Source organism: Pagrus pagrus, assembly GCF_965226575.1.
Source record: "Pagrus pagrus genome assembly, chromosome: 1".
Lineage (NCBI taxonomy): Eukaryota > Metazoa > Chordata > Actinopteri > Spariformes > Sparidae > Pagrus > Pagrus pagrus.
Genome location: NC_140185.1, coordinates 24916468 through 24940740, shown reverse-complemented (window position 1 = coordinate 24940740; position 24273 = coordinate 24916468). Strand labels below are relative to the sequence as shown.

Genomic DNA, 24273 nt, shown 5'->3' with positions numbered 1-24273 from the left:
TGGAATCTTTTCAGTCATTTGCAAAAGAAATTATCTCTGAAGGGTTTCGGATGGATGTACTGTGACAACCGTACAGCCTGCTTTGTATCTGTCTGTCATATATAAGTGAAGGTACACAGTGCAGTATTGTTTTGTCCTTGTCTTTTAAATTCATGATCATATCATTCATTCAACTGTGTCTATCTTTGTAGACCGTGCGTGTGTGTGTGTGCGTGTGTGTGCGTGTGTGTGTGTGTGTGTGTGTGTGTGTGTGTGCGTGCAGCTGTACAGAGGGTAAATAACAGAGGGAATCTCATCTGTCCGCTTCTCCCTCTTGTCTCATTGCTCTCACTGAGTGGGACTGATGTGTGTGAAGGAATCAGAGCGGATATAACTCTTGCTTTTCCTTGTTGTCAGCAGTTAGCAGCTTGAACTACAGCGCAGAGTTTCACCGTGTGTCCTTGTGCTTTTCTCTGTGGGTATGTGTGTGCGTATAGTATGCCCACACGTGTGTGTAACATCGAACACTCGCTGAAGAAACTGTTTTTGTGTATGAGTGCAGCGACGATGTGTGTGTGAAGGGGTGTGCTTTAAAGATAGTGAGTTTAATTAAAGATGAAAGAGCTGATTATTAATTGATGGAAGGTAGACTGTTCCATAATGCTGAAGTATGGGGGTGTGTTGCCTCTCTTTTCCTAAAGAAAGAAATAGAAATGTTTTGTTAAACTGTGACAGCATCTTTTAAAAAGAAATGTGAGTAATGATGTTAAATAATCAATTTAATCCACAATAAAGATATGCTGTCATATCATAATCACTCCTGTATTGGAGATTTGTTTTGTCAGCTCAGGTGAGGATCCTAACGTGAGCATTTCTGGTTGAGAAAGAGACATGTTTCAATTATTTAAAAGTGCAAACTGCCATGTTGCATTTTCTCATATTGTGTTAAGGCAGATTTTCCTACATGTAAAAGAGCAAAACAACCCTTCTGCTGCATTTTTTGTTGTCCTGATCTTCCAGCTCGTCCCACTCTGCTCACTTCATCTCAAAGTGCCACAGAGGCTCCGGAGACTCACCGCTATGAAAAATGGAGCAGCACAAGCTTTTTTGACATCACACTCTCTGTTACCAGGAGATTAGAAAGCGAAGGTAGAGCACTCTGGAGAAAACACTCTTGCTCTGGGCATCTGTAATCTTCACTGGAACCACACAACTCTCAGGGTGGGGGAAGAATTATTTCCTTCTACGAGGCGCTGAGAGAGAAAACTAAACAAACCTCGCACAGTGGAGACAGCGGCACAGTTAATATGATCCCCCTGGCAGCAGAGGTGTAACAGAACATCGTTTAGATGAAGATATGACTTTTTAATGCAAGTGAATAAGTGGGACAAGGGCTGTCATGGTATATTTATTCATTCTCTCAGTAATATCTTTAATATATCTTTAATAGAACAGTACAAGCCTCATCAAACGAAACAGGATAATGTCAAATTAAATAGAAATAAATAAAATAAACAAACAGCTGTCACAAAAGTGTTAATTCATTGGGAGGAGAACATAAATAGATAAGAGATGAATGTAAAAAATACAAATGCATATTAAAAGTCAAATAAATAAAACCACAATATACTCCTGTAGTCATTGCTATGGCTATCTCACGATGGATGTAAAGTTCAAAAACAGAAAAGACCTCAGAGGGATTCGAAGCTAAAACAGCAGGTTCAGCGGTACACTTTTAGTTTTCACTCTAAGTGGTGTAGCGAGGTTAAGGGTCACACATGCACCAGGTTACATCAGGAGGTAGGAAGGCGGAGGCAGTGGGGGGAGAGGATGGCAGGGTCCCGGGCAGGGAGGTCACAGTGTTGAGTCCCGGCAGAGGACGATCTCCAGCTCAGTGCGGTACAGCTTCCCTCCGTCAGACAGAGCCATGATGCTCTTCTTGTACCCCCCCACACCTGATGAGTCCACATCCTGCCAGAAACGACACACACGTACAATCAGCGGGCACAAGGTGGTCCATGGGTGGCGCAAACATACAGAACATTGCAGAGGTATCTCAGGCAGCTCTATATTTGGCAAGTGGAAAAGTAACTTGAACTGATCAATCAATAGGCTAACTATTCATTACCATTTTGTTCTTGTCACAGAGGTCCTTCAGCAAAGCCTCCAGCTCCTGCTCATCAATATAGCCATTACCATCCTGGTGAAAGACAATATGAGAGAGTTACACAGAAGAAATTAAAGTATCCAATGTTAAAGTTAAGGAGACCTTTTGTGCTTTTTTTCTCCCCTTTCCTTTAGTATTTTCTGGTGTTCTTGTGCGTGTAAAAGATCTTAAAGTTTAAAAGTTCAAAGTCCGCAGCAACAGAAGCTCCTCTCCTCTCCCACGGAAAACACCGCACATGAAATGCCTCGTCAGTAGTCCCGTCTTTAATTTCATGACTTTGTGACATCACACTGCATCACCATGTCACATATTTGCATAATGTATGCCTAGCAGCTGGTTTGACACATAAGAATTGATTTAGCAAAGCTGCTCTGTTGTTGTTAGCAGTGCTGGCTCAGGCGTGTGTGAGCTGACCAATCAGCTGGGACTGGGTATTCGGGACTGGGTAACAAATGGTTTTGTTCACAATTGAAAAGATATTCAGTTTATTGTCACAGAGGAGTAAAGAAACTAGAAAATATTCACATAAGTAGCTGGAATCAGATACTTCAAAGATGTAATTATACTCCACCAACAAGACGCAATAGAATGGGTCTAATTAAAGATGATCTATGTTTGAAATGTAGACAAGAACAAGACACATAGATGCACACATTTTGGGAACGTCCCTGTGGAGGAATGTTGTAGATTATATGGATAAATAGTTAGAACGTGAAGATTGTGCCTCCTTGGGGACAAAACTGTAGCATTGCAATTAAGTAAATTTGCATTTAGAGTGTTAAAAACTGGCTCAATAACCTGTGCACAGATTATTCTATGATACTTGTTGCTGGGAAGACAAATTATGTGTTTTTTTCAACAATGGGATAGCTTTAGTGGGTTTATGTCTGAAGGGAACAATCTGATCATATAAAGGAACTGATGGTCTGGTATAGTACATTTGTAATGTGCTGATGCAATTAATCGCTGCAGCTCCAGTTAGCATGCTAATATTTGCTAATGAGCACAAAACATAAAGTACCGATGAGGCTCATAGGAATTCATTTTTGTTGGATCATAAACAAAAGTACTGGAAAAATTTATTTAATTTGACCTCATAGATAGTTTTTACAATTTATCCTGAGAAGCACCGTATTAAGCATTGGATTGCCTCCCCGGTGCTCCCATGTTCAAAAACACGCTGTAAAAATGCCCTCTTGGATGCCCCTAAGGTAGATAAGACATGATAAAATGCCCTCTGGGGTGCCCGTTCTGCACGCTGGTGCCCCACCGCCTACAGCCCCTGCCCCTCAAAAATCCTGTGTCCGCCACTGCCAGAAGATACATGAATCACGTACCAAATTTAATGGAAATCCAACCAGAAGTGTGAACCTCATGGCGGTGCTCGAGGAAAGGTCATGGGATCCATTAAATCATTAAGGTGCATTGTCTGGACACCATGACTGTTTGCACAAAATTTTAAAGCAATCCGTCAAATAGTTGTTTGTAGTTGTGGAAAGTGGAAAGACCCAATCAATCTTAAGCCATATATGCATTAATAAGCAGCAGGGTGTAATCAGTCACATACAGTCTTATAGGAAATATGGAAATAGTATGTATATGTGTAACACACAGACATAGTATTCATGAAAGTAAACACAAAGACCAAGAAGCTCGTTTCACCTTATCATAGTAGGTGAAGAGGGAGTCAAATTCTTTCACCGTGAGTCTGATGCCCTGCATGAGAGAAAGTCAGGGGGAGAAAAGATGTGAAGATTGTTAGAAACTGCAGGACATTTTCTCGAGAGCGGTAAAAGCCCCACCAGATCCAGAACTGATATTAATCCATGCAGATTATGATAACTGGGACTAGAGTTGAGTTAATCCTGATCAGACAGACTAATCCGCTGTCAGAAAGGAATTGTTGATCTGCTCTGGCAGGCGAGCATGTATGTATAGGAACACACATGACAAAATAGGGGGAGATAAATGTAGATTAAAACGGTCCCTGTGCTACAAATTTTGAACTTGAGGCCTCATAATGCTCTATGTAGTGGCTATGTATTCCCTCCATCATGTCGTAAAACTGAGATTATACATGACTCTATGGGATTAGATAAACTATTTTTATTTAAAGATGCAAATTAAAGTCCTATGATAATATAAACACCCACAGGACTTTAAATCATTTGACTTATCAAATAGATGTAATAAAAATTAGAAGCTGTTCCCAAACACATGAGAGGGATGTAACATGTTTTCAAAGAAATGATACGGTAATATTTAAATCCCGAAGGACTTAACGCAAGTAAACTCGCATTTGTGTCAGAGACCCATATGTCCGCTCAGTGCTTTGATGACAAATAATCCTCTTGTAGTGAATCCAATAATGTTGAATTGTACTACTCTTACTTCTCTACGTCAGAGTCTTAAGTTGCTGCAGTCATCATGATTTTGTTTATTGTGACGGTAATTTTACCTCAAACTTCAGCAGGAAATTTTCCTTGACTGGCAGGAGCCTGCAGCAAAACAACAAGAACGGTTTAATCTTGTTAGCGTCCTCTCAAAGAGGTTTCAAACTTTACGCACAGACAAAAACAACTGGAGACGCACTCACCTCGCCATCTCAGAGAGGCCCAGCTTACCGTCGCCATTCAGGTCAAACATCCTCAGCTGCACAAAAAGAAGATTAGCAGAGAAATGAACAGAGAAGCAAACAGGGGGTCTGAAAATACTTCATGTACAGTCCTGCACACACATATTACATGTTAAAACATTCAAGAAAATGTAAATGGTGGCAATTGAGACCACGTGAAAGTGATGTGTCAGCACTACAGGTGAGCTGGAAGGTGAATGCAGACATTGATGTTCACTACGTTAAAATTCAAGCCTTTAGGGAAGTTATTTCAGTTACATTATGCAGAAACATTTGGGCATGAAGGCATTATTGTTGAGTATAGATGTGATTTAGTCCTGTATGTGTGACAAAATGATTTTATATAAAATCTTATTGAGAACATAATCAACTGATACAATAGATTTTATTTTAAATCCACACTGGATCTAAAAGGTAAATGGTTCTTTTCAGTTTGGGGCTGCGCAGGCATCACCACAATGTCATATAATATGGACAAATAGAAAGAAATGGTGGATTTTCTACAGTGAAGTCTTGATTCTTGCAGTTATAATTTAGAGTTTGTCAAAGCAGAGAGAAGAAAAAAACCTAACTCATGCCTCCTGATACTCACAATTGTCTCTGTGTACTCTTTGAGCTTCTTGTCATCGTAGTTTCTGTTAGCCTTCTTCAGCAGATCCGACAGGAAACCCTGAAGAGAGAGAAAAACTCACACAGTCAGTGACCGGACGGCATAATGCATTTATGATTGGCAGTTAACACTTATGGTGAAAATGAATGGTGTTAATGCACCGAGCTCAGGATGTGAGTGAGAGTGTGCCGTGGTTTGTTTTTATACATGTGCAGGTTTAGAGTAGCTCCCTCAGAAGAGACAATTATACTGACAGCATGAGACAAAAGCTAATTATCAACCAGGTCTGGTTTGTTTACAGTAATTACAAAATATGCACATACACATCTATTATATTACAACCACAAACAACTCTAGAGAACAGAGAGCTGACGTGCATCAGTAACCTCGAGGGAAACCAACCGACTTGAAAAATATAAGTAACACTTCACAATAAGGTCTTTCTAGTTGTGTTAATAGGTAATAACACACGTAAGAGTCCTTATAAAGTGTGTATAAACATTATTATGTGTTAACAAGACTATACAAGTGTTAATAATAGCACCACAAACATGTTTATTGTTATATTATAAGTAATTTATATGCACTTATAAGAAATATGTTGTTTATAGATGTTTAACAAGCCCTTAAGAGTTTCTTCTAATAGCTCATAATAACATTACAAACATCTGTATTATCTATTATGTCATTATTAACCACAAACTTTGTCATTGCTGTGCTAAGATAAATACTTCACCATTTAACTGTGCCTTTCTACAGCTGCCAGATCTAAAAGTTAAAAAAAATGCCTTATTACAATTAATAAATCCTTTATCAGGCACGTATCAACAGTTTTTTAGTTTCAGTGTTGAAGGGGACTTCTGGTGTTTTTAAACCTGGGCCCTATATTTATATATTTTGGTGTGAAAATGATTCAAGCTTACCAAAAGATTTGAAATCGGTCCAGTAGATCGACTTTGCTGGCAGCAGCAACGCGGCTACAATGTAATCCTTTGGGGCAACTCCAACCATCGGGTAGAGCCACTAAGAGTGCTTGTTTTTGCCACTGACAGGCTGAGGTTGTTATTCAAGCACTTGGCAACGTTTTGGAAAAGATTTTCTTCAGAGGCAGACCTTCTCATTTGTCCATTTTGTTACCAGAAACACAGGTCTCGCTCAGAAATCTCGCGTGGTGAGTTGTTACAGTTGTTGCCTCATCTTGATTGCCAAAATCAGTCAAATCGGACATGACTTTAGAAATACATTCTTGTTGCCAGTTCCTCAGAGTAAACTCCTTTCCACTTTCGTCTTCCTGCAAAAACTCCCCTCTCGTGTGATTCCAGAGTGAGACTTCTCCGTGAGCGAGACTTGTGTTTCTGCTTATGAAACGGATCTTATTATTCAACAAAAAGGTCAATCTCTGTAGGAAATGTACAAACAAAAACATCTGCCTCCAAAGGAATCTTCTCCATGATGTTGCCAGACACTTAGAATGACAACCTCAGCCTGTCAGTGGCAAAAACAAGCAATTTAGCGGACGTCACTCTGACAGAGTTGCCCCAAAGGATCACATTGCAGCTGTTGCAGCTGTGTCACAACTGCCAGTTGAGGTGATGTACTGGGCGAATTTAAAAAGTTTTGGTTGGTATGAATTATTTACACACTACATTACAAGGATCTTAATTCAAAGCCTTACCTCTACCCCCTTTATATATCTCTATACATTTGATACTATTACTTATCGCCTCAGTACTGAACTGTGCACTGACAGTGAAGTTGAATCTGATCCAATCTCATTTCTGACTGTAATTACCATGTGTGAGGGCATTTTTGACACTTCACGGGTCAGATGCAGAACAGAATGTGTGCATGTTTTTGCAGAGGCTCGGGTCTAAATGACAGAATGACTAAACCTCTGCGATAGTGCTGCGCTGCTGTCAGAGCAGCTGTGCACTTGAAATGATCCCTCATTAATTAGCTGTATTGCAGATTTTTGCCATATTGTGTTTTACCTTCAGCTCATTCGACTCGATGTACCCACTCCGGTCGGAGTCATACTTCCGCCAGGCCTGCAGGAGAAGAGCGATGCAGTGAGCGAGGAGCTCTCAGAAAACATGACGAGTCAAAACGCACACTTCACTTTTCGACTTGCAGAACTTCTCTTTATACTGTCAGTTATACAGAAGCTAAAAGACTAGGAGACAGTGGTAGCTGGGTGTCGCCTGACATTGTGTAAATATAGAATTTGTCAAAGCCCTTATCAAAGATGGATACCTAAACCCCTCCAGCACTCAATGCCTTTCCCCTGCAGAAAGCTGCGCTCCATCCATAATGTATGGCTGTCTGAGAATAGCTTTAACACACAGAGCAGCCTGAGCATCACACCACCACTGAAAACCCTCCTCAACTAAACCCAGAGTACACCAAGTGTGTGTACGCACGAGTTATTTTCAATCACAGAGGACCAGATGTTCGATGCTTCACTGTTTTCTCTCCAATTATTTTGTCATATGCAACTGAAGAGGACGAGAGGATACTGATGGTCCTTTAGACTGATAATGGCATTTAATACCTGAGTGAAAAGTATGTTTAAAGGTTATTCCAGTGTATGTTTGGCTCTTAATATCTTTCACATCAGCAAAATTAGCCACTAAAAACGCAGATTTATGAGTATTCAGTATTCGCACCTTCATGCCTCTCTCTGACCATAATCTAAAATGACAACAATTTCTGACAATTTGCAAGTGTCTGAGTTCCAGACACAGCATCCAGGTTTTAAATTAACAATTTACAACCTTGCTGGACTGTTTCCACACTAAACAGACGTCCTAGCTTGGCAGATAAACAAAAGGAATCGCATGGCAGCTGAACATGAGTCCCACAGGACGAGCCGCGATGGCACTGCTGACTTGAGGCATTCTTAGGGAGATTTCACAGCCCAGTGAAGTTAAAGCAGTTGGTAAGTGAGCAACTTTCTCCAACAGCAACACAGACAGGAGAAGGGGTAATAGTGGCATTTTGAGCTGTAAAATCCATATTATTTGCCATCATTTAAGGGAATCAGTTTGGATGACTGTAAGACTTGAAAATACAATATGAACAAACTTACAGTCATAAACTCAGAGCTGGATCCAACAAACTCTCTGAAACAGAGCAGGAAGTTTTCCTCTGTGGGCAGCAGCTGAGCCAACTGAAGAGAGGAAGACAAAGAGACGTTTGTTTTACGTTGAAACACAGGAGACATCTAAACAGTTTCTATAGATTACACAATGAGGTGAGTTATGACATGCAACCAAAGCTAAAGTCGCACCAAGCACTGTCCCTCTCACCTCTGCCATCTCAATCTTCCCATCAGCGTTCTTGTCAAAGTTGGCCATGAACTCCTTCATCTTCTCTTTGAACGCTGCATGTGAAGGATCCTGCAAATACAATCACACATCAAAGAGACACACAATAACACAGTATTTAATTTAAACATATATGTAAGAGAAAACCAATTAAAACATGCTAACTGAGACAACCCTCCCCCCCAGAAATGTATATTCCTACTAATCTGTAGCAGTAAATCAGTTTCGTATGAAACAGAAGGCCGCCGAGATAATCTTTACTGTCGAGATAATGACAAAACGTTGTTCATTAACATGTGAGGCAAGTGGCAACATGCTTACAGTGAATCTGTCATGGTCCTAAGATTTAGTTCAGCTGATTTCCTGTTTTATGTGGAAAGTTTATCCTCAAGTTTCATGTTTTACTTCCCACGTCCTGTCTTTGTCTGTTGTCCCGGACGTTTTCTGTGTAGACACGAGTTTCATTTGCTCATTAACTCTTATTGATTAGATCATTATTGGTTTGTATGTTTTCATCCTACGTTCCTGCGTCTGTTCCCAGGTCCTTGTGTGGTCCTGATTTGTTCCCCGTGGCTTCATGGTTTGTCCTCTGTTATTTTCTTCTTTTTTTGTTGCAGTACTGTTTAGTTTTCTGGATTCTCCTAGGGTCTTTTTGGATGCCTGCCTTTTTGTAACTTGGATTTTCGATTTTTGAAGTTTGAAGTATAGCTCACTTTCTGTTGTTCAACCTGCCTGCCTCTGTGTCTGTGTTCGGATCCTTTCTTGATGAATTGTGACAGAATGCTGAAAACATTCAATGACAATATATTTAATATGTTTTTCCTTCCTTATGTTTGGGCACTCTAGATTACTTTTCCACCTCCCTACAGCTATCTTACGGTACACAAACCAAGCACTTCCCACATCAAAATAAAACATGTAATCCAGGCAGCACTTTCATCATATTGGCAAAACAGATTAGCAGTTTATAAATGTCATTTCTAGGCTGCTGAAGCAATTGTGATTAATATATCTTTATTGTAGCTTTTTCAAATGATGGATTAAAGGTGGAGAGAGAAATGCAAACAGCTGCTGCTGTCAGCACACGCTCACCATGCCTGCTCCCGCTCCTCGTCTCGCAGTCTCCAGCTCTTTGAAGAAATTCTCCAGCTCCTTCCCTTCGATGTAACCGTTTCCTGCGGAGCACCAGAGGAGCTAAATGAGTTTGGCACAAGTGATGTTATGAAGCTTTTAAGACGCCTGAAGCTGTGTGGACTGTTCAAAAGTTTGATGAAAGACTTAGATGCGGATGGAAGATTAAAGGTCGTTAAATTTTTGGAAAACTTGAGCGCTGGTCCGGTCTCAAGTCCTCTATGATTGGATCCAAGTAAGCTGTTTACAGAAGTTTATGCTTATATACATGCTTACAGCTGCACTTAAGTTTGAGCATTTCTGAGGGTATTTGGGTGGTTTAGCCCTGAAATCAGTGCACAAGTCACAACACAATTCTGGGTCGTCACGTCTTGAGTGCAGCCTGAAGCACAACGACACTGGCAACGAATGATCCACACATGTTATATCATCTCTAAGCAGCCCAAAACTTTTAATTGAAAACTCACTTTGATAAACTGAAGGCACCCTACACAAAAACTAGCTCATGTCTCGAGAATATTCTCTATTCACATCCATATATCTCATGCCAAATTGGCATTTAGCAGTGGCAGCAGGAAAAAAAAAACAAGAGTCGGGGGCCGTTAGAGTGTAAGCAGTATAATGAGTGTTTTCTTGCCTAAGAGGGTGAAAGTGGGCAGTCAGATTGATGCTTATTGGGGCATTCTGTCCCTGCTGGATTAATACTTCTTACAACAGCCACATGACCGGGGATGATTCAATATAACAATTTACTCCACTGTTTTCCCTCTGCGAGTCACAGTGAAACATATAGGGCGGTCAACTTTCTCTTTTTAATCATTAGAATGACTCCCATCTGTCTACAGTCTGAGCCGGGCTCGGAGGGTTTGTGCTTTTTATCATACAAAATAGATGTTAATAAAATTGTTATTTTTGATTCAGAGTATAACACAGATGTACAGAATAAAATGCAGAGATTCACCCCTCTGCCCCCTTTTTTTTATCTCTTAATCTCTTATCCTCTCATCCCCTCTCCTTTCTGATCATTTTCTCCCTCACCTCCCCCTCTCAACACCACCCTCCCTCCCGTCTCCCCGCCCAGATTCATTTGCACACTGTATTTTATAGGTAGTCCATGTCACCATCTGTGCTTCGGTTGAGCTGTTGTTTTTAGATTCAAACAAATCACTGCAGGAAAACAAAGCGAGCCGGCTCAATACGCCCTGACATTCATCTTCAGTTCAGTTTCACTTTCAAACTTACGCTGCTAATAGTTCAAGGTGTTTACAAACAGAGTAATGACCGGACGTGACAGGACAGAATTATTATATCTATATCTGCAATAGCACTGATTGGCACATGGAGAAAAACTGGATGGAAATTGTTTAAACTATCAAAAGTTTAAAAAGGAAAAAAAGACTCTTGACTGTCAGTTTGCTTCAAATTGGATGTTGTTGTTTTTTCTGCTTTAGCAAAGACGAAGCAGGGTTGCCATGACAACCAGCTAATAATCCACCCCTACATTGCGAAGGTACCATCTGAAGTGTCAAACGGAAATCGGGTAAGGTACCTGGAGTCGAGCCGAGTCGTACGTGAGTTACATGAGGGTGACATGAACGTGTGTTCAAAATTTCATGGCAATCCATCTGAAAGCCACGATATTTTAGTCAGAACCAAAAATGTCCACTTCATGCTGATGCTAGAAGAAAAGTCGGGGGATTACTATAATTCAGAAGGAATAAGTAGGCTATCAAATACAGAATCATATTACTTTAAACTGTTTTCAGAAATCTGCCAACGAACTTCCACAGAAACATTTGTGACTAAGTGGCCTAAAGCAGTAATTATTTTCCTGAGTGCTGCTGCATCAGTTTTTGCTTGGCTGGGTCTGCAGAGTCGGGTTAAGCCAGATCAAGTGTGACAAAATGTGTGTCACGAAAGAGGAGCGTACACAACTTATTGTGCATAACAGTGTCAGCAGAGTGGTCCACATGGCACATAGCGTGTATTTGTGTATCTGAATGTGTTCTTGTTGTCCTGCAATGACCTGAAAACACCAAAGCGAAGGAAGATATCGTCATCTCACTCTGACTGACCCTGAATAACCATGATGATGTCCCCCATTTCAACAGAAACCTTACATTCAATTCTAGCTAACCCATTCACCTGACAAATGTCATGTCCAGCTTACTCTTTTGGATTATGCTGTTACATAATCTAATACATGGCTGAAGCAGATGATGAGTACAGTAAGAGACGGTTGAGGGTGTCGAGGTGGGCAAAGCAAGAAACAAGTAATCAGTGTTGAAGTATGAGTGTGGTCAGAGCCTGTGACTTGTAGTAAAGTAAGTAAAGTAAATGACTGTGTCCTCAGCTCACTGGGGCTCACCGCCAGAGCTTCACTGCAACATAAAATATCGGCTGCCACATGGAGCACACCACTGCACACCGAGCAGATGCAGCCAACTTCCCCCAAAACAGTTTCAAGCACAGCTCAACTGCTGATTGCTCAATAGCACTTTATAAAACAATCCAGCTGCCTAACCCAAGTTGACTGAAAACAACAAGAAATGGACTGTGCCAAATACACAAGCGACTCGCTGACTCACTGTAAGGAAAAGCCCACATGAGTTTGAAAACTTCCCGCTGCCGCTGGAAAACCCTTACTTCACATGTGCACTTGCTCTATTTGTCCCAGATTTCCCTGCAGCCAGTGAGGAGCTGGGGTCCAGTCAGTCCCTGCTGCACTGCAGCTGTGGTCAAAAAACAACCTGTTGCTGCTGTGACACCGTCTAAGCCAACGACGACTGTTTTACAGCGAATGGATGTATGACTGTGCGACTGAGACTATCTCTGTGATGTGGTCCAATTTGCGCCACTCAGACATGTCTGCTGCGCCTTGATGATGATATTGGATGAAGGCAATGCTTTAAAACATTTTGTCAAACTAAGAAGGGAAGAATTTTTCAGGGGTCTGGGCCCAGAAAAGCAAAAACATTTCTGTCGCTTATGCAATTGAGTCCATGATTGTGCCCATTCAGAGCGGAGGTAATTAGCTCTGGTTTCTTCCTCCTCATTACCATGAGTCTGGTGGCCTTGAGCTGAACATTTAACCCATGAGCTCCTCCAGTGGAGCTTCCAGAAGACGATGGTTTAGAAATGTTTTTAAAAAGTCACTGCAGTCGTTTATGTTTTCTCTCGTTGCATAGTAAGACGCTGCTGTAAATGAGTCAGTGGTAAGATCAATGGTTGTTGGACATCTGGATGGTAGTTGAATAGACAAAATGTCCTCAAATTAAATGAATGTATAAATATATACTCAATATGAGTGTTTTCTGATCGTTATCAAGCCTGTCCTCATCAGAAAAACGACCATAATAAAAGCAGCTTATTATAAAACATATTCACGTTTGCTGTCAGACAGCGACCTCTAGTGGCTGCAGTAATTATCACAACTACAAAGGAGGAAGTGAGGACAAGTAGTATAAAGAGTCTGTAAAGTGAAGAGTTTTGGGGGGCGGTTGGGGTAAACAAGCACAGGACTTTCATAGAGTGCTGTAGTAATGGGTCAGTTAGCATTTCAGCACATTCGGTTCCATCGTCTCAAAATCAAAGAGGTTTTCTAAATTGGACTACGGTTAAATGTTTGAAAAAAGGTCTGTGGTTACCACAGGCTTAAGATATTAACACGTTTTGTTCTACAACATAAAATAAACCTTTGAACAACAATTTTATGATAAAGCGCTTACGTGCCTTAAAAATGTTGGTTGCTAACAAGTGGCTAAATGAGACTACAGAAGTTCTCACGGACATTAAACGTCATCACACCAAACACTCAATTGTCCGTCTTTACAAGCCGACTTAAGTTACGAAGCGTTCTAACTCTAACTTTACAACTTCTACAATGATCAGTTCATAGAAAATGTGTATAGTAACTGTAGTAAGATGCCTAGTGGTGGTGTAAGCCACGCGACTGAAATGTAGTCTGTTCAAAGCCTAACAGTAGCTTTTTACTTCTAGCAATAAAATTTACGCTTCGAAATTTCAGCAAAATCCAGAAAGGGCTTTTTGTTAAGGGAATCCGGGCTACTCCGTGATAACTTCCAGCTTAGTCTAAAACAATACGTCAGACCACTGTTCGTGTCCAGTGTGAAACCAGAAGCTCATGTGTCATGAGGCTGTTTGATGAAAATAAACTGAGTTTATTGAAAATAGATTTCAAATGGGTTTAACAATAGAGGGCAGAGCTTTTTTACTGAATGGCTTCAGAAAAATAATCCTTCAATTTGCAACACTGAACACGAAGCTGGAGCTGCTCGTCGTGAGACAGAAGAGACAACGCTCTACATGTTGTCTACTGGGAAAAAATATGACCCACAACTTTCAGACCTGAGAGTGAAACTTCAGTCTGTGTGACAGTTTTAAGTACTGAGGAAGTTTGTAACTGCTATCAGGCTTTACATGGTGACTAAATGTAACTATACTTAACTATTGACCTTTTTATCCTATTACTTTGCAGACTAAGACTTAACCTATGATTTGTTTATAAATATGCAAAATATGCATCATTTATAGGCCTGCATTATATTAACTATCAAAATTTAGAGAATGGTTAAAGAAAAATTGCAGAAGCCCAAGTCAGCGCATTTAAATTGCTTGTGTTGCCCGAGGGACCCAAGGGATATACAGTTTAATTTGATAGAAGACGAAGGAAACAAGGCAGTTTTACATTTTTTTTTATTTTTTTTTTTTTAACTTAACTGCCTCGTGGCTGTCTGCCTCTACCAATCCGTCAAGTTCCAGTTTGCATCCATGTCGGTCCAGTCTCCACAGCATTTACATGTTTAACTCCACTGATTAATGTCCAGTGAGACACATGCAGTCTTCCCTTAGGGACTATTTTTTAACAGTACATGGTGCAACAACAATCCCCTGAAGCTCAATATCAGCAAACACAATGAGCTCATGTTGGACGACTTCTGTATGTCTGTAAGTTCGTGAGTGAAACAGTCGTTGTATAATAATGTGTAAACTGGATGCTTCACCGACATGTTCAACCCAAAGATCTCTACAATCACCACAGTTACAAGATGGGAACCCAAGATTAGACTCTCCGATTCAGCATCCAACCAACCTCCACTTCTGCTCCTGAGGTACGTTGTTGAATAACGGCCAGAGAAGTGTTTTTGCAGTATATCTCAGTGAAGTTGACCTTTAACCTTTTGCATGTATGCAAACGTCATCACTTCATAATTTTATTCTATTAGACATTTGTGTGAAATGTCGTCATAATCAGTAAATTATGATTGGTTACGTTACGTCACAGTGACTTCTGACTTTTGACTTTTGGACACCAAATTCTGATCAGTACATTTCTGAGTCAAAGTGGACGTTTGTGCCAATTGTAATGAAAATATAGACATAAAAATGTGAAGCTTCAGGGCAGACGCTGAGGCATAAAAACGACTTAAACAGTGAATGAATTAACAAAATAGTTGATCTTTTCGCTGATCAATCAACTATTCACTCCAGCTCTAATTGTTATTGATTTAACAGAGCAGCATGATTACAATTCAGCTCCATCTCCACCGTCTGACATTAAACGGCTGCTTATTCATTAATGCATCAGTACTAATAATCCATTACTTAGAATTACTTATAATCACTACAAGCCAACAATCACACCTGCATAATCGACACATTGATTATATTATATATTACAGTTATATGTTACTATTTACTTTTGCTTGATTAAAATCTGTTTGGTATATCGCTGGTTGTAAAGGACCCTACACACACACACACACACACACACACACACACATCCAGTTCAATCCCAGTAAGCTCTCAGATTCAGAGGCTCCTCCCAGTAAAGTCCAGTAAAATAAACAGACTCTACTCTCACCCCCCCTCGCTTGTCCTCCCCCCTCTGCATCTCTTTTATCCCTCCCTCCCCCACCTCTCTCTCCTTCATACTCCCCCCTCCTCCTCTTCCTCCTCCTCCCCCTCCTCTTCCTCCTCTTCCTCCTCTCACTTATATATTTTCACTCTCCCTCTTTTCCAGCCTCCTCTCTTTAACTTCACTCTGACGGAGTCTTGTTTAATTTCTTTCATCATTGTTTTTAAAAACCACAACTGACACATGTATAAACAGATAAATCACAGACACGTTAATGATAATTCAGGATGCTGAAGTGACACCATCGTACATAAGAGCATTAAACACTCATTAATCAGGGGCTTTTCACCTCAGACGCACGAAAAATCATTTCAATTTTAAGAAATAACACTGAAATCAGAATATTTTCCTTTATAGAGATAATCGTGTCAGATTATCTGGACTAAATGTTATTTTCTTGTAGTAGTTAGTGATAAAACTAAGATTTAATTATTTTTTTTTACTGGATTATTTTGACAACACAGAATTAAACTCTCTTAGCTGTGACACATTCAATAAAAAACATGCGTTTCTAACAACGCAATTCTATATCTTTAGCTTCTGATAAATACTAATTGATCACTCAATTAATCAGACCGGTATTGACACTTGCGCGCACTGACCGTCTGCGTCAAAATGTTTCCAGATGTCGATGAACTGCGCCGCGGTGAGCTCAGCCAGGTGCAGGTGGGGCGGCTGCTGTGCTTGAGTTGCCATCTCTGCTGTTTCTCCCTCCTGTGAGTCGAGCGTGATAGTTGATGGTAAACTTTTCCCGGTGTAGAGCTCCTTGGTACTGGGCAGCTCCTCCTCAGTTGAGGCTTTTAAACCCCCCGCGGCGTGCTGCGCCTCTCCTGCCCGCCACACGGGGGCGCGTTGAGCGTCAATGGACCTTGCAGGCAGCTCCTGCAGGAGAGCAATTACAGGAGGAGGAGGAGGAGGAGGAGGAAGGCTCTCCTGGGCTTTCATATGAGTTACCATTAACTGCTGTCCAGGCTGCTGGTTTGATAGCAGGATCATTATACATCATCCAATCCTGCTTCTCCCACGAGGAAAGGACCACATCAAACAATTTACCCGTCAGCGGGGCGCCCTGCTGGCTCCAGTGGATCTTGTAGGATCTATGTCATCCTTGTCTCTTCTAATACTATAGCTCTCTGAACTGTGAATTATCAAATAAAGCCTGAATAAATTAAATATCCCATCCCGGGGGCAGTAACACCTCAGGAGGAGGAAAACAATCAAAAAGTGCAGTGATGTGGAGCTCAGGCTCCAGTGAGGGCCACGTTTTACTACACATCACCTCCTCTTCTGTCACTGTCTGCTGACTTTTTGATTTTTCCTATCAGATCTCCCTCAATCCTTTTACTTTCACCTCCTCCCTCCATCATTCTTGCTGGCCTGCGGAGGTCGGAGGGGCACTCAGTCTCATCAGCTAATCGAACCCACATTTGGAGTAAATCCAAGCAGCAGCAACTCCTAAATCACCTGCGAACCTTTGTTCACTCTGCTCCTCCAATCTTTTTTTCTCATCTTCTCCTCCTCCTACTTTGGTGCATCATCTCCCTCTTTTTTCCAGTTTGGTCCCCACAAGCTGGTGTGAGGGATGGGTGCTGCTGCAATGGGGGGAGGGGGATCAGATGTAGAGGATGCAGAAGAAGAAGAAGAAGACTCTTTATCTCCTCCCTGCAGAGCTGTGTGCTGCTGATCAGGAATGCACAGAATAAAACAAGAACAGAGAGAGAGTTGGAGAGAGGAGATAATAAGTGTGTGTAGGATAAGTGCATATGTGCGACTACTGTGTGTGTGTGTGTGTGTGTGTGTGTGTGTGTGTGTGTGTGTGTGTGTGTGTGTGTGTGTGTGTGTGTGTGTGTGTGTGTGGAAGAAGGGAGGGAGAGAAAATGATGGGGAGATATTTATAGGAACTCCCATCATAAAGCCTCAACTGTGTGAATAATAATTACTGAATTTATAGGATTTGTTTGCGGAGCTCTGAGTCGCCTTTGTTGAAAGTGTTGGAGTTGAAGAGATGGGATGAATAATGGAGACTTGTGTGGGATATGAGCACGACAGAGATGATGATGATGATGATGATGATGATGGACCTCTGAACACCTTGCAAATTGAAAAGTGTCATGTGGATATGAACATGCAGGCTCATGTACTTACATGTAATTGTCTCAACCTCTCTAATCTATGTCCAAACACAGACAGCTGCACATGAACACGTAGATGTAATGTGAATTTAAAACAAGCAGCTAATGGGAAGGCTGTGGTGTTGGCTTTGCATGCCAGTCATCATACATCTGCAGATTATAGATAATGATGCAATCCTGTTAAAGCATATTATATATCAAATATATACAATGAAATTTAGCTGAAAGTGGCTTAATGTTGATCGTTAACAGGAACAGAAAGCAGGCAGCCAGGTGTTTAAGAGGCTTTTCAGTTCAGATTTAATTTAATGAAATGAAATGACAACGTTACATCGTAGAATTAGGATCAAGAGCACAAATCCTTATTGAGCTTACACAGAAGAAGAACTGATTATTTAAAAGTAAAATAATATGCTGTGATCAGAGTGCAGACTAGTGTTACCTGTTAAACTGAGTAGACAATGACTGGAACGTATTCTCACGCAAATAAAGACATATTTGTTGGTGAAAGTGTGGATTAATGGTTTTCGTTATGATTGGTAATTACCGTCCGTGTCTGCTGCTGTTTCACCACATCTGTCTGCTTGAATCAATGAAAGATATTACTCCTGTTCAAAGGAGTATTTTGCAACGACTAAAGCCTTGTGTTTTCAGTGTGTCTCTGAAAACTAAAGCTTATATCCGTAATGTAAAACAGCCTCCGAGGATGAGCTTCAGACGATGACATTAATCCAAACAAAGTAACTTTTCTGAAGAACTCAACACCAATTTGAACCTTTTGAGAAGCAGGAGTAGGGCAAGAAATTGCCAAAGGTTTTCTTTGTCCCATTTGTAGGGGTGCTGTGCTTTGTGATGTTTATATGATAAGATGTTTGCTGTGTGTTTGAAAACAATGTGGAGGAAACATGGCCTATTAAACTTTAGTGTCTTCTCAATAACACAAATGCATCAAATGCAGCTTCACAACTGCCTTTCTTGCCGAAATGTTACCTCATGCTCATCTGCCTATTCACAGTGAGATAAAGACTTGCTGATTGCTGATTAACATGACGACATATAATAGCCTGTTGTTTGATCTCAAATGAGTCATTGCCAGTTTCAATTTTCGTTTTTGTTATTGTTGTGCAGCACAATTTCTATAATAATAATAATAATAATTATAATAATAATAAACTTTGGGTTCTATAAAGAACCTAAATGTTTCATATACAACCCTAATAAACCCTCTTTTCTAATGATGTACTGTAAAGTAAAACATTTAACAATGCTATTTTATCTCATAAGAGGAATATCTCAAGCATTTACTACTGTACCATAGGTGCGTGTCTGTGTGAGAGTGTGTGTGTGTGTGTGTGTGTGTGTGTGTGTGTGTGTGTGTGTGTGTGTGTGTGTTCATGTGGCAGGACAGCAGCTGTCTGATGAGCCCCTCACCGATGTTAGCGTGCACACATGGACCTCGAGCATGCAGCCATCATGGCTGAATCTGATATCTGATCAACCAACAGCACGCAAAACAAAGAGATGACCCACCCGGCAGATTAACTACACCTGACTCGGTAGAGAGAGAACCGAACACACAAAAACATCAGACATCCTTCTCCTCTTTGCTTCTGGCTCCTCCATAGTTATTAACCGTGTCGACTTTCTTCCTCTTCTTTTTGTAAATGGCAGATTGCATCCACTTTGAAAATAAGTCCTCTGCTACTGTCATGTTTTATCGAGGATGGGGACGAATCCACTTCATCTCGCCTGAAATGTACGCCTGTGGGTCTGGTAAACCGAAATATCTTAAATATCATTGCATTTAATAGAAAGACCTTTTTGACAACTAGGCAGAACTGTGAATGTGATACATAAAGGGAAAGTCCTCTATTTGAGCCGTCCTACCACCCAGTTCATCCCCTGACTTCGCTACAGCGTCAAACATTAAATACGGCCACTGACCAGGCCGCTGTATTTGATGTGTTGGGAGTGAGTACGGGCTGGTGATGCAGGGCAGCTGAGGGATCAGCCATGGCCATGATGTTCAGTTGCGTCAGACACAGCGTTGTGTCGGCTAATTCCACAACGATGGAATAATACTGAGCCAGACACAGCGAGCGAGTGTGAGCTGGGAACCTTTCGTGTTGGTTCAGTCCTGCACTGCAACACACTGCAGATGACTGTTGGCATCTTGCTTTAAGGGCTAACTGCATGCTGATTGTTGCACTTACAACATGCCTACACCTGGTATTCACCACATACATCATCAGGACACATGAAAGCACATGCAATTCAGGAGACCATCATTCTCCTGAGTGGCCAAGAGGCTGTCCAATCAGGTCTCACTATGCAGAACAGTGCAACAACCCATGTGGCTGTTTGTCTAACCCACCCATCATTATTAGATGTTAATGTGAACTCCAAACCTGCACTTTCGCTTCTTTACTTTACTCCATCATGCTCATCCCCTCCTGCAGCGTCTCATCCATTCAGATATCCGCTGAATCGCAGAGCTGAACATACACAAGTCCTCCTCACTGATGTGACGCCGCTTAGACAGCACACATCTAAAACTGCATAATCACATGCTCAGAGGAACAATAACTACCAAATGTGCATATTGTTGGTAGGAATGAATATCACAGTGTGGGATTATTTGTCTGGAAGTGTGCATGTAGATTAAATTAGGCTTTCTGGGTTCCACTGCTAGAGACATTTGCTCCAGCGTTAATACGGTTGAGCAGAAGTCAGAGTGGGAGTGTATGATTTGTGTAAATTAGAGTGACAGGGTGCCTCATTGCAGTAATCAGCCATTTGTATATCAGCTGCACAATGTGGACTACAGTGTGATCATGAGAGATAGAAACTGTTGGTTGCCAAAGGCTGAAAACAGATAAAGCTGAATCAAATTTTCAGTCTATTTGGCAGATTGCATTGTTGTGGTTTTTTTGTGTCCTGCAACAGATTAACTCCTTACAATGAGAAAAAACTGCATGCCATTTGTACAGGGAACAAATATGTAAAAAAGAAAAATCACATGCAGTAATAGCAGCACAGCGAACACTACCATCACACCGTCGCTTCCTGCTGAGATAAGAGCTCAACTCGAACAATGTGACCCAAACATTACACAGATGAGATGGGCATTAAGCACGACAGCCACACGATAAAATTGTATTTTTGAGTTTGCTGAACAGTCGGGAGGAGAATGCCATCTCCCTGTATGCCTTGACGGGTTGTTCTCCCCCCCCCTCCGCAGGGAACAATTAAGATACGGGACCTCCAGAGAGAACATTTCTCAACTGCAAAAACAACCCCACTAGTAATAATGTCACTGGAGACAAGAACTGATTATTTGTCCTCATGATGCAACAGTGAGCCCCACAGTGAGGCTGCGAGGCTGCGAGGCAGAAACTTCATGGATCCGCTGAAAGAAGAAAAATGACGAGAATGAACGTCAGGTAATTATAGTTTTCAGTCAGTTAGAAAAGACACACAACACCGAAGAGCAGAGAGACGTTTGAACTCTCACGTCTGTCATATGAATGTACAGCCAGCAGCTGGTTAGCTTATAGCTTTGCATTAAGACTAAAAGAAAGTCAGAAACACACAGGAGTGCGTAAAAAATTAGTGTTATCTGTTTTAAAATTATTCAAATGAATACCCTCATTATACCAGAGGCAATGCAACACAACAGAGTAACCTTGAGGGCGTTTTTACATTGGACATTTAATCTGTTTAATCAATTCAGGACCAGTTAATTTAGCATAAACTTCCAAACCCCACAGGAACAACTCGATATGCACACAGTGAAGCCGATCATCTATATGGATAAATACTGGAAATGTGGAGAGGTTGGTTTCAGTAGGAGGTCCTCAGAAAGGATTGTCAGGTGGGGGCAGGGTCACAGAGACACACACAGGGACAATTTAGTTTAGATGAAATGTTTTAAAAAAACCCTGCTCTGCCCGCCTACGTCAAATCTCGTGTCCGTGCTCGTTAGAAGTGCTGGTAGGTGGATTTTTTTTTTAACCTTTTAACAGAGTCAGGCCTGTCGGTTCTCTGTCTCCAGTTTATATGCTAAGCTAAGCTAACTGGCTGCTGGCACATTCAGATTCACATTCAGATTCAGATTCAGACAACTTTATTCATCACACCAGGGGCAATTTGTTTGAACAGCTTGCCTTGCACAGATACTAAAACAAACAGTAACATTTAGGCACAAAAATAGATGAGTGATAAATACAAATAAAAATAAAAAACAATAAAATAAAATAAAATATGACAAGGAGTAGTTTCATAATAGCTTCATATTTACGATATGTGACTGCAATCAAAGTTTTCATCCAACAGGATGAAAGAAGTATACAGCTTTCAAACATTTACAGAGCTTATACACATTCATAATCCTCAATCACAGTCAGACTACCTGATAAAGTTTTACATGGTTTTTATTTCACCCACAGAGATGTTCTTCATGTTGTATGTCCCTTTTCAGCACCTGTAGCTCTGTTTCTGAGTTAAACTTCCAATCACAACCCACCAACACCAGTTTGTGAACATGCCAAATATCAGCCCCATCAGTCAATCTACATTAATTTCCTTCCTCGCTCATATTTGCATTTCGATGAGTTTCTCAGAAAAAGCTTCATCCATGTGCAGGTGTAAAGCACAGACCTGACATCTGAGACTAAGACAAAAAGTGTTAAAGATGTTTCAGAACATGTCACCAAAGACACTGAAACATCCGGGCGTCACACTGGAAGGTTTGCACATAATTACATCTCTTAGATCTCAACAGTACAGTCATGTCTCGCAGTGTAGAGCCCTTTTTAACCTTTACAACCTGAACTGAAGTGTTGATCTGACTGCATCAAAAAATGTGGCTGGAGTCTCCAGGGCATCATAAAAAGCATGTGTTTGGCACTCACACACACAAACACAGTAAGGGCTCACATTCAACCCCGACCAGCGTCCACCACACTTCATCATCTGCGTTTTTTTGGAAGGAGAAAAATGAATCTGTGCAGAAAAACATGGATCACACACACAGAGGGAAAAGACGTCCGAGCACAGGAGCTCAGTGCTGTGATGAATCATCGTGAGCTGACAGGCCTCCATAAACAAATGCACTGAAGCGCAACAAGCACTCCCACATGCGCATATAAAAGTGCAGTATACGTACCTGAGCAGACATATCCTCAGATGGGTGTGTAGTGTATATGTGTGTGCTCATATCGAATGCCAACAACAAGTGTCCCTGAGGCCTGATTTGTGCCCCCTGCCCCCGCCCTCTGTCCAGCCAATCCCTTTTATTGAGTCGATTCAATTCAGTGGGTGAACAAAGATCTATTGATGTGCCTTCAAGCAAAGGGTGAGAGACAGAGAGACACCAATGTACAGTAAACAACACTGGCAAAGAGCTAATCTATCAGCCATCGATTGTGATTGTTCAACACTGCAGAAGAGAAATAACAGCCGCTAAAAATCAGACAAATTAATCAAATTAAACTAAAGCCATTCCAGCCCATATGGGACATAATCTAGCTGCCAAACATTAGGAAAAACATGTGTGACCTGTCAAACCCTCAGCAGCCTCACACACTAACTGCGTTGGCAGCTGCACATGTAAAGCTTTGGCTGCGACGTGTTTTTATTTTGGACAGAAAATGTCACAATAAGTTCAAAGTGCAAGCTGTTGGCTCTGAATGGAGGCCAGGCAGGTTTTATCCATAACAGATTAACATTTTAGGCATTTCTGGTTTTTTAAACATCCCCCTGCCCCGCCCGCGTAGGGAAATATGCAAACTCACACGCAATGTCAGCAGAAAGTTCATCTAAAGAGTGACGCTTCAGAGCTCCGATGAAACGTTGCATATCTGAGGAGCCTGACTGACTTAGTACCTTCCTTTTATACGATTTAATGCATTATAATGTTTATATCAGAGCAATAAATGACGCAGATTTACTTGATTCAATTTCACTTTTTTATCCAGTGTGAGACGTCTGTCTGTGTCCACCCTGTCTCATACAAACACTGCTCCTTGTATTTGCATCATGTTGCTCCGATTGTTTGCCTTCATTCTTATGCAGGAGGTTGTGTTTGACCCACAGCAGTGCGTTAGTATCTGCAGCCTATCACACAGGTCGGCTCCTAAAAATATCAGACGTGCACAACCAACCCACACCGGCTGCAGCTTCATCAGATGCATTTTCATATAAAATGATTTTTGTTTTTAGCTTTGTTTTATTTTGCTGTCCGTGGAGGAATATGAAGATGCAGGATTATAGCACAGCATCGGAAATCGGAAAAATTCAATTAAAAACTCACATTGCTCCGGAGTGAAAATCAGTAAAAAAAAATGATCCAACC

At 41.1% G+C, this 24273-nt stretch overlaps 1 pseudogene across 1 annotated transcript; it reads right to left on the bottom strand.

Annotated features, from left to right (window-relative positions):
* Window positions 1-1382: 1382 nt before the first annotated feature.
* LOC311255726 (calretinin-like) lies at window positions 1383-16792 on the bottom strand (annotated as a pseudogene). The gene is made up of 11 exons (XR_014624887.1): window positions 16389-16792; window positions 9810-9892; window positions 8700-8789; window positions 8480-8560; window positions 7383-7439; window positions 5374-5451; window positions 4743-4798; window positions 4605-4644; window positions 3809-3862; window positions 2108-2179; window positions 1383-1950 (listed from the first exon to the last, which is right to left on the bottom strand). The product of XR_014624887.1 is annotated as a calretinin-like (transcript).
* Window positions 16793-24273: the final 7481 nt, after the last annotated feature.